The 13115-nt window shown below is 53.0% G+C and overlaps 1 protein-coding gene across 1 annotated transcript in view; it reads left to right on the top strand.

The window, feature by feature from the left end:
• The first annotated feature begins 498 nt into the window (after positions 1–498).
• The window catches only part of ZNF536 (zinc finger protein 536), a 329829-nt gene continuing 317212 nt past the window's right edge, over positions 499–13115 (top strand). The window contains exon 1 of the mRNA XM_012647019.1: positions 499–621. The gene's annotated coding sequence lies outside the window, so the exon portion shown is untranslated. The remainder of the gene's footprint in view (positions 622–13115) is intronic.

Genomic DNA, 13115 nt, shown 5'->3' with positions numbered 1-13115 from the left:
GTGGGGTGCGCGCGCGTGCGTGTGCGTGCGTGTGTGCGGGAGGGAGGCCGGCCCGGGGACGGCGGTCTGCGTTCCCAGTCCGGTTCGGCAACTGGATTTCTACTTTAAGGCCGGCTTCGCTCGCCGCTGGGGTTGGGAGGGGGCGATCTTTCCATCACTCGCATCTTTGTTCATTGTTCGCGCAGGGGAAGGCAGGCCACTTGCGGAGAGCGAGGGGAGGCAAGGGGGAGACGGAGAGAGCGAAAGGGGGAGCGAGGGAGGGGAGGCGGAGAGGCGCGGGGGCCCCCGCCCCGCCCGGGTCCAGGCGGAGGGTGGAACAGCGAACCCGCGCGCGGAGGGTCGCCGGGAAGGCGGACGTTACCGCTTCAGTGAACTTCGGGATGCTCCGGCGGCGGGACCCGGCGCAGCCGTGACGCGGGCCCCGGTACATCTGCCCGGCCGGGGCCGCTCCGGGAACTCGGACAGTAGCGGCGGCAGACCCGGCGCGCGCGCCTCCCGGTCCGGAGCCATTTGCATAATTGGATTTTTTTTTTTTTTTTGGCCTCCTTCTTTCTCCCTGAAACTTGTTTGAAACCCCAAGCGAAAACCGCGACGACCTGCACGCTCAAAAGCAAGTGCCAAGTAAGTGCCTGGCGCGGCCTCGGCGCGCCCCGGGGTCAGCGCGCACGGCCGGCGGGCGAGGTGCGGGAGCCGCGGCGCGGCGGCCTCGGGCAGGGCTGCTCCCGCGCTGCCGGCTGCTGCCCGCGCAACTTTTTCCCTCTGTCCTCCGACTTTCCGGGCCAGGTGAGGTGTTCGGGCCGCGCGTGTGCCGGTACGAGACTCGGGAGGCGGTCTTTGGGGGCGCGGCGGAGTCGGGCAACCAGCGCCGGGCGGGAGCCGGGCGGGAGCCGGGCCGGGCCGCGGTGCCGGGCAGAGCCGGGAGGAGCGGGCCGGCCGCTGGTGGTGCCGCCGCGGATGCAGCCTGTGGCCCGATGCCTGCCCCATTATCCTGGGGTTTGTGTGTGCGTGCGTGCGTGTGTGTGTGTGCGTGTGTGTCTGTGTGTCTGTGTGCGCGCGCGGCTGTGCTTTTAAAAGAGAAAGAAAAGCCACCAGGAGCAGGAAGGGCTTTTCCCTTGGCTCGCCCCGGTCCCCTCGGCATCCTCTATTTCTGCTGCTCCAAGCAGAGAGAGAGCAGAGCTGCTTTGCTCGAGACAGGGTCACCAAAAGATTGAGAATTCTGTTGGAAACGTCCTACATTCTACAGCGAAGAGGTAGCTGCATTTATAAAACACCAGCAGTTGGCTGATGAGGGAAGTGGTTTTACTGGTATCTCGCATTTTATTCAAATACATAATCTATTATTATTATTATTATTTACAGTGTTCAGAATCTGGGGGGAAAGTGGATGGGCTCGGAGGAAGCCTGTAACCTTAGTTAGTTCCTGTTTGCTGGGCCCAGCCTGGGAACTTGCTGGGGGCTGGGCCCCCCACCCGGCCTGGAAGGGGCAGGGGACAGGTCTTCAGCCCAGGGAGTCGCAGGGGGGCGCCCCCGCAGCCCTCTGGCCTCTGCTCCGCGAGAGCCTAGGGCTTCTGGCTGAGGCTGCTTGGGTTATGATGTCATTCTGATAGCAGAGTGCAAACGTCTCCTGATCCCACCATTAGCCGCCTGGCTGATTTGCTGGGTTATGATAGCGCCCACGTCCAGCTCCCTAACAAATGCAGGGCTGCCAGGGCCCTAGGAATTAACCTGTCCCCCCGCTGGGGAGGAAACCAGCTGCCAGAAGTGCCACCACTGGGCCCTGCCTTTGGACTTTCTCTTCCTCGGCCCCAGACACTGTCAGGGATGGCAGGTCCCTGGACCGTGGGACCTCTGTTTTTCCAAAGTTTGGAAAACTTTTAGGAGATTTTAATTTCCAGAATACCCTTAATCTGGTAAAACGTAAATATAGTTGTGACCACTGCGGAGACAGTTGAATCTGATGCGTGGCCAGGACTCTGGGTCTCTCTGCCACCGTTGCATGAAAGAAATGATTATGACATTTGCCTTCCACCTTGAGTCCCTTAGCTGTGACTTTATGTTAATGTCACTGCAAGTAAACCGGATTTAGTGTTGATTTTTAAATAGTGTACAATGATTTAAGATTTCTTTTGATTTACTGTTCAAATGAAATTTGCATAAATGTGATGAAAATGAATTTAACATCTGGGCACATGAATAAAGGTTAGTAGCTCATATGTCATCTGCAGGGAAAGTCTCTAAAATGCTTTCAACCCTAAACTGGGTTCAGGGAAACAGTTCCTGGAGACATAAATGGTCATTATGGTAAACCTGGAGAAAACGCTTGCAATAAATTTGCATTCTCTTGGACCAGTGCTCTGAAAACCCATCTCGTTCTGCGCCTGGAGTGGTTAACTTCTGAGTAGGCTTCAGATCCTCACAACTCAGCAACTTAACTGCTGGCCGGGCTGTCTTCACGGAAGACTTAGGGCAGGCAGGCAGCAACAGTCACGCTGCTCTGGTCCAAGCCAGAGGCCAATAACCCCCATCATAGGAGAGGATGGGGAGGCGGCCAGGAGGTGCAGCCGTTCTAACCACAGTTGCTCACGGGGCGCCAAAGGCAGTGCTGAGATGTGGCATCATTGCCCGATGAGCCCCAAAAAGCTGACCGATTAGGTTGTTTGCTCTGCCTTAGGTAACCAAAGAAATTTCCATCAGCTCAGACCTATAAAATCCATGAGCCCGTTCACTTGAACTCTGAACTCCATCTTACTCTTTGAGCAAGATGAGCGTATCTCTGGCGTCAGGAAATCAGAGTGAAACAGCCTTCTCCAAACGTGGCTGCCTTTTGCTCAGAAGTTGGCTATGAATGGCACAGGTGTTTTTAAAGTGCCTTGAATGGAGGGGGAGAAAAGACAGCAACGATGCTCATGAGAATATAGATGAACTTATTTTTTTTTTTTTTAAAAGAAGAGTATCATAAAAGAAGAAAGCAAATAGATTTATTTTTCCAGTTTGAATGAGGACAATTATAGCTTTTAACATCTTTGGATTTAGTGTTTTTAATAAGCCTTTTAAGTAAGCTGAAATATCAGCTTGCATTTTGTTCTCAACATTATTTAAAGTGAGACTCAATGCAAATTTAAAAACAGAAGTGAGTTTTCTACAGGTCAGATTTTGTCCGCGCTGAGAAGCCCCCCACCCAGCAGGTCTGCAAGACCTAGAGCAGGGCAGGCCAGTCTCCAGGTGACGCCTAGATTTGGCCTAGAAGGACACTGGTGTCAGGTGGCCCGAAGCCGTCTCTCAGGCTGTGAAGGCTGGATTTTGGAGGCTAAGTCAAGGCAAAAGTCCACTCACATTGGGAGAAGCCTCTCTATTAGCAGGGACTTGCGAGCTGGGGGGCTTCCTTTATGAACTCACACCTGCTCTGCACTCTTATCCCCTCCAGGGCATGATGGCAGGGTAGGGCTGAGGCTGCAGTGGGGTTGGAGGGAAGGGAGCAAGTCCCACGAGGAGGTGGGGGAGGGAAGGCCCTGCCTGGTTGGCTGGGCTCACCTGTGCATTTTATGTGGCACGTGGTCGGGAGTTGTTGGGAGGGGAGGCCTTTTGCCAAGGAGAGGGATTGGTGGTTCAAGTCTAGACTTTTCTGGCCACTGTGCTGTTGCTCTTGGTGGCAGGGAGGGTCATCAGAGGAGTGAGCAGGTCGTGTGTGCAGTCAGAATGAGCTAAGCCAGGGGGTTGCAGTGAGGGTGTTGGGCTGTGTGTGTGTGTGTGCGCACACCTGCTTGCCTGTACTGGGGAACTGTGCTGCCTGCTAGAAGTACGTGTTCTGAGATGATTTCCTTCTCACCACCTAGGGTAGATGAGTGAGTCTGTACGTGGACATGTTTGGTGGAGGGCTTGGCGCTGAAATAAACTAAGGGGTCAGAAAATGCAAGGGAACATGTATCCTCGGGATACAGACCCTGGAGAACAGGCCTCTTTCCCAGAGCCTCTTCTTTTTCTCCCTCAAATCAAGGCAGACATGGATGGAAGCCACTGCCGCCGGGAGGTGGGCCTTGCTGCAAGCCACCTGGGCCGGGCCCTGGCAGTGCCTGGGGCAGGGGCGGGGCCTTCCCTGGCCGGCTTCTGCCATCCAGAGGCGTCTGTTACGGTCTGCCCCTGGGACAAGGGCTGGTTTTAGCTGGCTCTGTTGGCTGCTTCAGGATCTGCACCCAGCTTTCACTTTTAAAAATCGTGGTAGATCTTTGGTATTTCTCTTATACTGGAGTTTTTGCTACTGCAGAGAGTGTCAAGTACTTGGTTGTTTGTATGCTCTGAACCTGCCGTAGATGGGGCTTATTTTCCCTAAGAGACAATATTCAGGTTACGTGTGAGGCCTTGGGTGGAATTTAGCAGCCTGACCTGGACGTCATTTCTCCAGACCAGGGCACGCGTGGGGGTCTGTGCTGTGCATCGTAGGCTGTTTGGGAGCATCCCTGACCTCTGCCTACGACACGCCAGTCATACCCCCAACTATGACAATCAAAAATGTATCCAGACGTTTCTGTACATCCCCTGGGGGTATCAAGTTCATTTCTCACACTGCTTGTGCCAGGCCTTGTCCTGGGCCTCCCCGGGGATATAGGAGGTCAGCCTTGGTCCCACCCTGGCTTCGGGGAGCACACAAACTGGTGGGGAGACAGGCACGTCCCAGTGCCCTGTGGGACCAGGAGGTTGGGCCCTGCACCAAATGGGGGAAGACCCATGGGAGAATTTCCGCAGTAAAAGAGCTCTGCTTTTATATCAGTTATCCCCTGGAAGTGGCTCTGGGGGTCAGAGCTGTGTCCCTGGCCCCTGGCTGTGACATGCCAGCCATGTAGTGGAAGCCTCGGTCTCAGGCCCTGAGAGGGCGCAGAGGCTGGGCGCTCTGCCCGCAGGTGATGGTAGTCGTTCATTTCTGAGCCACCACTATGCGGCAGGCAGGGCTACAGGTGCTTCGCAACTTCCCTGTGAGGGCAGGTACTGTATTCAGGAAGGGAAACTGAGGCAATGAGAGGGGTAGGTGGGGGGTCCAGGATGGGACCCCATCCCTCCTGTTTCCAGAAGGGCACACTCAGTCCTGGAGCTCGTTCCCGGTGCCCTGGCACCGGGATTGGAGGCTGGCAGAGACCAAGCCAGCGCTTTTTGGGGTGGATGGGAGCCTCCAGGGGGGTGGTGGCAGGAAGGTAGCGTAGAAGCTTGGAAGGCACGAAGAGATGCAGGAGGGAGAATCAGGTGGTGAGGTTCCCCTCTCCTCTACTTACCTATGCTTAGTCTGTGGCTCTGCAATGAGAAAATTAAGTGCTGCTTTGACGTGGAAGAAATGATCACCGTAGGCTTGAGCTGACATTAACCCAAGAGTTTTCTATCAAGGCATTACAGCTTCGATTACCTGAGCCGTGTTTGGGTGGGGCTTTGATTAGCAAGGTGGGCTTCCCTCCTCCCTCCCCCTGCTGGCTCTGCAGCCAGGTGCTAGCCGGCCACCTCTCCGCCGCTTCAGACCACACTGCACTCTTGCTGTGCTTTTGAGACCATCAGCCCCCCTCACTTTTTTTTTTCTTGTTTTTTGGCCTTTTTGTTGCTTTGTTACCAAATTATATAGACGCACACATGATGAAGTAGCTCTATTTAGGTCGTAAAAGCCAACCCATAGAGTCCCTAAAATCGAGATTAATCACAGAAATGCACATTCAGCCTTAATTATAATGATAGTCTCACTTGCATTTCTGAGATTCCCATGTCATTCCCACAGATTTGGACAGGATTTTGGTTCACGGAAGGGCTAAACTGCAGGGCTCTCGGGAGTTTGCTCTAGCCCAGTGGACATTTCTGCGTGTGGTTTCCAGGCTCTTGAAGGGGAAGTGTCTGGGGCATTTCAGGGTAGGGGCACAGAGGTCGCTGCAACGTGGCCACCTGCCGTGGCCACTGTTGGGTGCGCGCCCCACGCGGGGCCCGAGTTCTGCACCTGGGGTGCATTATCTGGTTGAATTCTTTCAACAGCTCAGGGAAGGACATCTCTCAGCTGGGCTTCCCCCGTGGGCAGGCTGAGGGGTGTGACAACTTGTTGCAGCCACATGGCTGCGGCGTGGCGGACATGGGATGGGAAGCCAGCTGCGTTGGTCTAGGAGGCTCACGTCTCTGGCCTTGTTTGTGCTCCTACCACCCTGTATGAGCCTTAGCACTGGAAACAAAATCAAGCTTCCAAATAATGTCAACTTGCCTTTAAAATGGAAGTTAAACATCCTAAACCGGAACTTGCTACTTTGAGAACATATACATTGTTGTAAATTTGTTCTCCAGACGGAGAAAGTATTTAAAAACTTTGTATCAGCTAAGGAGTAACTGTAGAGAAGGCAAACAGATCACAGACCACATAGATATGACAGATAAAATTTAATCTCTTGGAATAGCTCGATATTTAATTTTATCTTTCAAAATATCTAGAAAAATGTATCCCTTATTGACGATGGAAAAAAGAGTGGCATAAACATTTTTTGTTGTTGTTATTTTTCTAAAATTCTAATTCTCTATCAAAATCTATTAAAATCAAATAAGGCAAAGCCTTCCAAATTATCACAGAAAGGCCGTCATTTATATGGAGCCTATTGAAGGGGGTGGGAAGTCTTATTGAAATTGCGGCTAAAGTGCTTTAATTATATCGCTTCCTCGGGCCAGGGCTCCCAGTTTGGGGGTTGTGATCTGCCGATGCCAAGTGGCTACTTCGGCAGCCTGAAATCTGCCCGGAGCAGGGGGCATCTCGCTGATGGAGCGTGGCTGGATCTGCTAATTAAACTCGGGGCTCGGTTTCTGTAGCATCTGACAAACTTCATCCACCCACGTTGCCGCCCAAAGGAGGGTCGGTGCCGGTGGGCGGTGATCCCCTTCCCACAGCCCAGGACGAGTTCAGAAGGTGGGAAAGTGGTGGTGTGGGAAGGGAACACGGGGAGCGGGGAGAGCAGCCTCATGCTGACATGAAAGGACTTAATCTGTGCAGCCGAAACCTCCTCTGATAGTGCAGGGCGGCCTCCGTGCCCGCCGGCCTCTCTCTCGGTCCTGCCGGGGACTCAGGACTTATAGCTGGGAGCGGTCTGAAGCCACGGCCTGCCTGGAGCCCTCACGGACTTTGCACGCACCATTTCTTAAGCAAAAAGCCAGACGCCGGCTCCGTCTGCAATTCTTTTCAGAGATCATTGATTTGACAACTTAATATTTATTTTCTGTGTGTTTTTTGTTTTGTTTCAGCAACCTCCCACCCCCCCCACCTCTAATTTCCTTCTTTTCAGCTCTTTCACACACTCATCCTGAAAGTATTTTGAAAAAGCTTTTGTTAAAGTGGTGGGGGTGGGGGGCAGATTGGAATTTTAGTCCCTTTAAAAAAATTCCTCTCTGGTATACTTTGGAGGCAGAAGACATACAGACAAGATGACACGAACATTTGCATTATCTGAAAATGTATTAAGGCTGTATGTAGGGTAGCAATTTTCCACCTTTAATAGCTGCTGCCACCCCGAGGAAGACAGGGTGGCTTTCTAAGTACGTGACAAATGATGGCCTCAGCCGGGGTCTGGTCATCGGCTTGGCATTTCCCGTGACGGTGCCTGGGATGTAGCGGATGGCGATGTGGCTTGTCTTTTTGGGGGGAGGGACGCGAGTGCCGCGCCCGGCCGCGTGTTTCTGCTGTGGTGATGGCTGTCTGGTGAGGTCAAGCAGTACACTCCAGATATTAGAGTATGTGCCATCTTCAGAACGTTCCGGAAGCACTGGTTGCATTTTGACGTTCTGCCCTTTTATCTCGCCAACACAGCAACTTGATCCCCTTGTTGTCCCTCGTGTCTCGGAAGGTTGACAAGAGCTAGGTCCTCTTGCGAGATGCTTTTTGCAGGCACAGGTTGGGAGTCTGGCTGCTCAGGTGAACAAATGACAGGTCCTTGTGTAGATCTCGGGGACAACAAGGGTCTGTTGTTAAGGAAACTTTTCCTCCCTTTGCATAAGAATATCGCTCAGATGAAAATCATGTATTTTTTTGTGTGATCTCCATATACCACCTTCAATGAAATAATTTGTTCGTTGATCTAAAGGATGAGAGGTTTACAGCTGCGTCACTGCTCGGCACAGAGTTTCTGAGTTGGGGGTCTATCTCTTTGACTCACTTCTGGAGAGGTTGGCCTCCCATGGAGGCCACTGTGTTGGGGCCGAGGCAGCCTGGGGAGGCTGGGGAGGGAGGCCTTCCTTCTCCAGGAATCAGAGGGCTTTGCGGAGTCCAATGCAAAGTCATGGTATGATAATCTGTGCCTAAGCGGGCAGTGATTTCCCATCTCGAAGGTAGGCAGATCGAACGGTGGCTAGACTCGGGGGGCCCAGGCCACCCTCCTTTTGTTATTAATCTCCATTATCAGCCAACTGTTAGCCTTTAGATTAACACGAGGAAACTTTATACATTCTTCCGCTTACTGTACATTGCTCCTGAAGGAGGAGGGGCTAAAGGGGGACTCTTTTTATTTTGCTCGTTATTTTTTTTGTGAGGGTTACATACTACATGCGTGTTGCTTGATGCATTAATATCTGTAAGTTCGGTTTTTGCATAATTTAATTTTTAGTGATGTTTCCAACCTCACTTCATGATTAAGATGCTTCTTTCATTGAGCTGGAAACATCAAGTTTGTAAATGAGGAAGAGCTTGCAGTATCTTTTTGTTTTGTTTTTAAGCAGCGTGACAGAGTGACAGAGACAGTTCAGGACCACTCGGACGGGACCACGTCCCACGCCCAGCCCCACCACTGACGAGTGTTCATGAGCAGGGAGTTTTTATCGTGAAGCCTCAGTTTTCTCATCAGTAGAACTGGAATAATTCTTTCTCCCTCCTAAGGTCACCCAGATTAAAAGAGAAAATGATTAATTAATGAACCCAGAGACCAGCTATCCAACGAATGGCCAGATACTATTATTACTTGTTTTATACATTTTATTGAATATTTTAGAAATAGAAACCCCACCAAGAGCTACAGGCATCAGTCATTTGCAGAGCCGGGTGGAGAAGTGTCGTTCCTCCTTTGTTTCCCTGGCTGGTCTTCGGGGTTATTTACCTGGGGATCAATACGTATTGGGCGATTGATTTCCTATGTTTCTGAAGATGCATTTTAAAGGGTCGGCTGAGTTTATGGAGGTGTGGGGTGGGGGTGGGGTCTAAGTCTTCACTAAACAAACATTCTCACTCCAGCCCATCAGATGGTAGCACCAGATTTCCAGGTCACACACACACACACACGTATGCACACACACATATATGCACACACACGTCCTGGTTCTGGAATCCTGGTGGGGACATGACAGAGCTTGCTCTTCATCTTTTCCCTGGAGCCAAAGCCAGAGACCCCAAGGAGGTATTTCTTTCTTTCCTTCCTTCCTTCCCTCCTTCCCTCCTTCCTTCCTTCCTTTCCTTCCTTCCTCCCTTCCTTCCCTCCTTCCCTCCCTCCTTCCTTCCTTCCTCTTCCTTCCTTCCTTCCTCCCTCCCTCCCTCCTCCCTCTACCTCCTTACATCTCCCCCCTCCCCTCCCCTCCCCTCTCCTTTCCTTTCCTTTTCTTTACTTTCCTTTCTTTTCCTTTCCTTTCCTTCTTTCTCACAGTATTCAGTGCCTTCTGCATCCTAGGATGTGAATGAGAACAGAAATGCTTTGGGACTGTTGTATCAAGACAAAAGCAGAGCGAAAGTAGCAATAATCTCTCAGGTTTCCGACTCCAAATTAAAACACACACACACACACACACACACACACACACACACACACACACACACATCAGAGACTTGCCTACTTTGCACACTGCTGTATGCTCACTTGTTGGTTTCAAAGGAGTCTAACACTTAAGCACGAAATACAAAATTGCTGCGTTGAACCCCTGACCTTCCATTCACGACGAGTCACCCGAGAGCGGGGAAGGGAGTTGAACGTGACTCCCACACTTGCTGTCCCCGAGGAGAAGGTGGAAGTCTGGGCTGGCCTCCCTCACCGGAGGGGACCCACATCTGCGACGGAAGGCACGGTGCCAGCCTCTCGTGAAAAGCGGGGAACACACCAGTGGTGCCGTAGTGAGAGGCAAGATCCCATCGTCCTGGGGGAAGTTCGAAACCAAGGTCAGGTCCCGGAAACGAACCTCTCGCCTTTATCTTGTGCTCGTCAGGCAGGCTCTGGGCTTTCGTGCGAAAGATGCCGTTTAACTGAATTCTTAGGACACTCTGCCTTTTGCTGGGGAAAGGGGGGTCTGACTTGCCCAGGGTCAAGCCGCAGGTGGGTGGCAATGCCGGGTCCTCGAAACGGCACCTGCGTCTGCGACGTGGGGGGGCACATGCTGCCCTTGGACTGGGCTCTTGGCACTGACCCGCACCCTGGCTGCAAGTGGGGTGTCCTCGGCCAGATACGGCAGCCGGACAGTCCCGGGCTGTGAGACAGACACGCTTGTGTTAGTTGCAAAGATTCTACCGCACTTGGATCCTAAAGGGTGGGGGTGGGGGCCTGTTCTGACGTTTCTGACACAGGAATCATTTCTCCTCTTAACGTGCCTCTAAGTCCAGGGCCTGGGGATGTCAGTGGAGGCCATCACCCGTCCTCTGCTTGTGGGGGTGAGGGGAGCCTCTGCCCGGGTCCTGTGGGCGTCTCTTATGCTCCCGGGGTGCCCGTGCCTTTCCGGTCCCCGTCCCACTCTCACCCTCCTCTCAGGCTGCCGTCCAAATCCTTCCGCTCCACGACTCTGCGACGCCATGATGAACGCTTTCCGTGCAAACGCGGGCACAAGCCGCGGCGCCTGGAGCGGGAGGGCCTCGTGGACCTGCCTCTCGTCTCTCCGGGCTCTGGGGTTTAGGAGCAGGTCCTCTCCAGGCTTCAGGCCGGTCTTCCTAGGGGACGCCAGGGAGCCCTGCCAGGGCTTTGCTCCTACCTGTCATCCGGGAGATGCTAACCCAACCCAGGTGCAAAGGTGTAGACGTTGGTCCCGTTATGAGAATTCTTTGGAACTGGCTCTGCTGGGCCAGTGTCCAGTCTCTAGGGCCTCAAGGGGGCACCATCTCTCCGGGGAAGTGGGCTGAGAAGTGTCCTGGGTCCCCGAACCCCTTCCGGGACCACCCACCAGCTGCCCAGGGCAGCTCCCCGCTGCTCTGCCAGGCAGGGTGCCCAGCAGGGCCATCACGTGTCGTGGCGGTGACAGCACACCGACCTCCCGGTGGCCTGCACATGAAAGGCTGTGGGGACCATACCTGGTTCTAGGAGCAGCCTGGAAGAGCCCCCCCGAGCAGGTGGGCTAGACAGCCAGGCTCTGAGAAGGAAGCATCACGAGCAGGTGATACAAGCAAGGGAGGCTTCGTGGACCTTCTGGTGAAGGGCGCTAGGTCCTGGCCTCGGTGCTTAATGGACGTCTGTTAGATAAACGAACAGGGAGTGAGGGGCACGGCGCGTAGCGAGTGGAACTGCGAGAGCAGGGGCGTGGCGTGGGAGTCAGCACTGTGTCTGGGAAGGACAGAGTCACGGGCGACACCTGGTAGGGAGGCATGTCAGAGGCTCATTGATTCCACATTGAACCAGCATTTGCACCTGATTCCAGTGCTGGGGCTACAGCAGTCAACAAACATTTCAAACTCTGCTCTCACGGAGCTTCCATTCTGGTGGGGGCGACTCACAAGAAACAGATGATTCAAAGACATAGTGTGTGAAACGGTGACGTGCGTTAGTGGAAAAATGAAGCCAGTAAAGGGGGTACAGCAGGATGGGGGGGCTGTAATGTCACATAGGGTGGGCAGGGAGCCTGGCTGAGAAGGGGACATCTGAGCACTGACTTGGTGGGGGAGATCTGGACAAGAGAATTCCAGGCTAAGGGAATAGCACGTGCAAAGGCCCTGAGGCAGGACTGTGCTTGGTGTGTCCAAGGAACAGCCGGGGCTGCTGTGTGGCTGGGTGGGACAGGTGTGGAGCAGTGAGTGACATGAGCAGAGCCTGTGGGGGAGCTGGGTTCCTACCACATTCCCCTGTCCACGTCTCTCTGGGCAGTGTCACTGTGCTCTGCAGGTATTTGCTGAGCACCTACTATGTGCCAGGCACCATCCTAGGCACTGGGGACACAGAGGCGGACCTGACCGCCATGGTTCCTGCTGCTCTAGAGAGGGGGACAGAGGTGTATTTATCATTTCAACTGTGACCACGAAGGTACTAGGAAGGAAGAGAAAACAGAGGGCAGTGGGGAAACCTCCTCTTCGATCAGACAGTGGTGTCTTCCGGGAGGGCTAAGGGAGAGAAGAAGCCACCAAAGCAAAGGTTTGGGAAGATTTGCATGCAGAGGGAACAGCATGTGCAAAGCCTTAAGGTTGAGGAGGTCTGGGTGGTTTGAGAAGAAAGAAGGCCAGGGTGTCTGGACCTCCCAAAAGAACGGCGCATCTTTCTTTGCATGGAGAAGGAGGAGATGTCTTCTCGTTGGGCTGTTCCCTCATCTGCTGTTGGCTCAGCCTGTGGAGGGGACTTCCTGTCGGAGAGTGTCCCCTGGCCGCTGTGGTCTTCTCTGCCTAATGTCCCCGCCTGTTGTTGAAAGTCAATACCTTCCTTCCTCTTGCCCTCCTTCCATCCTTCTTCCCGAATGAATCGTTCATCTGTTCTGCAAATATCCGCCAGACACCTACTCTGCGCCAGGTGCGTAGAGAAGTTAGAAAATAAAGTTAGCTGCAAAGGCAAAAATTATAAACCTTTCTCACACTGCGGTTTCTGCCGAGATTCACAAGGATTCTGGGATGCCCGGCTCCCCCCCGCCCCCCGTACTTGGCTGCGCTTATACAGTCTGGAAAGCGAGAAGGTGGATCTTGAGTTTTGCAACAGTTCACCTGTGAGTCCAAACAGGACTTTTTGGTGTGGCACTTAAAGGCACATCTCCTGCCTGGCCTTCCGAGGGATTACTTAAATCATTGCAATGGCAACCTTGTGTTTTAATTTATTATTATTCTTTTTTAGTGGAAAACGAAGCGTGTCCTGGCTCTTTAGACACCGAACTTTTTTCCCCTCATCATTTGATTTTAAATGGTTAAGTAAATTTCATTAAATAACTGTAACCATTCTAAAGAGTCCTGCATATATATCGTATTTCACATC

Source organism: Propithecus coquereli, unplaced genomic scaffold (genome assembly GCF_000956105.1).
Source record: "Propithecus coquereli isolate 6110/MARCELLA unplaced genomic scaffold, Pcoq_1.0 Scaffold254, whole genome shotgun sequence".
NCBI classification, from domain to species: domain Eukaryota; kingdom Metazoa; phylum Chordata; class Mammalia; order Primates; family Indriidae; genus Propithecus; species Propithecus coquereli.
Note: the sequence above shows the minus strand (reverse complement) of the source record. Positions and strands in the feature narration are given on the sequence as shown.